Source organism: Triticum aestivum, chromosome 6D (genome assembly GCF_018294505.1).
Source record: "Triticum aestivum cultivar Chinese Spring chromosome 6D, IWGSC CS RefSeq v2.1, whole genome shotgun sequence".
Lineage (NCBI taxonomy): Eukaryota > Viridiplantae > Streptophyta > Magnoliopsida > Poales > Poaceae > Triticum > Triticum aestivum.
The window spans coordinates 336,864,343-336,867,704 of NC_057811.1; positions in this window are offsets into that span (position 1 = coordinate 336,864,343).

A 3,362-nucleotide genomic window follows, 5' to 3' on the forward strand; every position below is an offset into this window, starting at 1 on the left:
AAACTGTTATTGATGAAATTGAACTGCACAGCAAATAATTGCACATATAGAGCATCACATTGTGAAGAACTGAAATAAACAAGTTATAAGGACATCTCTAGGCGATCCTTAAAAAGTTAAAGTACTAAAACCCTTAGTGGATATATATATATATATATATATATATATATATATATACTCTAGCAATTTTTGGCCTTTTCTAGTCGATCCCCTAAACTTAAGGTTGTAAACTTCAATTTGATCAAGTTCAAAGCAGGTTCAATCGAAAGTAGCATGCATTGAAACATAAACATAGATAGTTTTGCATAAACGACCATAAACCATAAATTTAAATTAAGCTAAACTACTTTCGGTCGAAGTAGAGGTCGAGCCAATCCTTCCTCGTCATGTACGGTGTGCCGCGAGCCGGGTCCGGGCCAGTACCGTCGTCGGGGTCGTTGGGGAAGGCACTCCTCCACTCGTCGACGTCGATATCCTCATCCTGGGGGCCCACTGAGGGAGTCCTGGATTAGGGGGTCCTCGGATGACCGGACTATATACTTTGGCCTGACTGTTGGACTATGAAGATACAAGATTGAAGACTTTGTCCCGTGTCCGGGTGGGACTCTCCTTTGCGTGGAAAAAGGCAAGCTTGGCAATTCGGATATGTAGATCTCCTCCCTTGTAACCGACTCAGTGTAACCCTAGCCCCCTTCGGTGTCTATATAAACCGGAGGGTTTAGTCCGTAGGACGAGAACAATCATAATCATAGGCTAGCTTCTAGGGTTTAGCCTCTACGATCTCGTGGTAGATCAACTCTTGTAATACTCATATCATCAAGATCAATCAAGTAGGAAGTAGGGTATTACCTCCATCGAGAGGGCCCGAACCTGGGTAAACATTGTGTCCCCCGCCTCCTGTTACCATCCGCCTTAGACGCGTAGTTTGGGACCCCCTACCCGAGATCCGCCGGTTTTGACACCGACATTGGTGCTTTCATTGAGAGTTCCACTGTGCCGTCACCATAAGGCTTGATGGCTCCTTCGATCATCGGCAACGATGCGATCCAGGGTGAGGTTTTTCTCCCCAGACAGATCTTCGTATTCGGCGGCTTCACACTGCGGGCCAACTCGCTTGGCCATCTGGAGCAGATCGAGAGCTACGCCCCTGGCCGTCAGGACAAGTTTGGAAGCTTAAACTATACTGCCGACATCCGCAGAGACTTGATCTCCGATGGATTCGAGCCCATGTCAGGTGTGCCGCACAGTCACGACGAGCACGACTTGGCTCTGCTGTCGGACGGTGTTCGGGAGATCACACCTGTGCCTACTCCGGTCCTCAATCCGGAGCAGATCGCGTCGTCCGAGGACGGGTGGATGGACCCCGCCACGGAGGCCGCACACTCAGCGGCGTTAGAGCCAAATACTGACTTCACCTCTTATGAGACCTGTGTGGTTGAACCCTTGGATTCGTCCCCGGCCACGGGCTCCGAACCGCTTGCGTCCGTGCCTATCGAATCTGATTGGGCACCGATCATGGAGTTTACCTCTGCGGATATTTTCCAGCACTCGCCCTTGGGCGACGTGCTAGATTCATTAAGGTCTCTCTCCTTGTCAGGAGACCCTCGGCCGAACTATGTCCGGCTCGAGTGGGAAGCGGACGACGAAGAAATTCGTTCCCCACCCACCACCCACTTAATAGCCACTGTCGACGATTAACCGACATGCTTGATTTCGACTCCGAAGACATCGACGGTATAGACGACGATGCAGGAGAGGAACAGGAACCACCGCCCACAGGGCGCTGGACAGCCACTTCATCACACAATATATACATGCTGGATACACCCAAAGAAAACAATGACGAGGAACGGAAGGATGCAGCGAAGGATAATCCCCTCGAGAAGCAACCAAAGCGATGACGTAGGCGCCACTCCAAATCCCGCCTCGGCAAAAATAGCGATAACAGCGCAAGAAAGAATAATACCCCGGTCGACTCCAAAGGAAACGACGACCACATGGACCCAGCGACAGAGCAGGGTGAGCCAGCGGACGGCGAACATAGTACGGATCTGCTGTCCGATCACGGCGATGCCGAGGGTAAAGCTCATCAACCTGTCTCCGGAGAGGAGAACAGTCCGGACGACGATGCACACATCATCCCGGGAAGGCACTTGGAGCAAGAGAACCCCCATAGAAGTCTTATTGCCACCGCGAGGAGTCTGAAGAAGCAGAAGCAAAGGCTTAAGGCCACGCAAAATACACTCAACAGTAGATGGAACAAAGTGCTCGACACTGAAGAAAAGTACGGTGGCAGTCGCCACACAAAGAGCTATCCAAAGCGCAAGCTGCTGCCTGAATTCGATGACGAGGCTTTAGAGCCCATACAGCTGAAAAATAAAACGGCCGATCAGCCGGATCGACTACCCCATGGCCGCGACAGGGCAGCAAACGATGTCGCACATAAGTCAGCACACGATTTACGTGAGGACTTGCACGAAAAAGCCGGTATGACCAGGTCCATCTACGAATCTAGGAAGCGCGCTCCGGCACAGAATCAAAAACGAACACTACAACCGTCAGAATGCCATGACACATCCAAATATAGGGGTGCCGCGCACCCCCTATGCTTCACCGATGAGGTGCTGGATCACGAATTTCCAAAGGGATTCAAACCCGTGAACATAGAGGCATACGATGGAACGACAGACTCTGGGGTCTGGATTGAGGACTTTATCCTTCATATCCACATGGCTCGCAGAGATGATCTCCACACCATCAAATACTTGCACTCAAGTTGAAAGGACCAGAACGGCACTGGCTGAAGAGCCTCCCCGAAAACTCAATTGGAAGTTGGGAAGAGCTTGAGGATGCTTTTAGGGCTAATTTTCAAGGGACCTATGTCCGACCTCCGGATGCAGACGATCTAAGTCATATAATTCCGGAGAGTCAGCCCGAAAGCTTTGGAATAGATTCCTAACTAAGAAGAATCAAATTGTCGACTGCCCGGACGCTGAAGCCTTAGCGGCTTTTAAACACAGTGTCCGGGATGAATGGCTCGCCAGACACCTCGGCCAGGAAAAACCGAGGACAATGGCAGCCCTAACAAGCCTTATGACCCGCTTTTGCGCGGGCGAAGACAGTTGGCTGGCCCGTAGCGGCACCAGCGACCCAGGCACATCCGAAGTCAGGGATGGCAATGGGAAACCACGACGCAATAAAAGCAAGCAGCAAAACAATGAAGATAGCCCAGACAACACGGCGGTAAACGCCGGATTCAGGGGCTCTCGACTCGGTCAACGGAAAAAGCCATTTAAAGGCAGCAGAGATGGACCGTCCAGCCTAAACAAGATTCTAGACAGATTATGTTAGATTCATGGCAC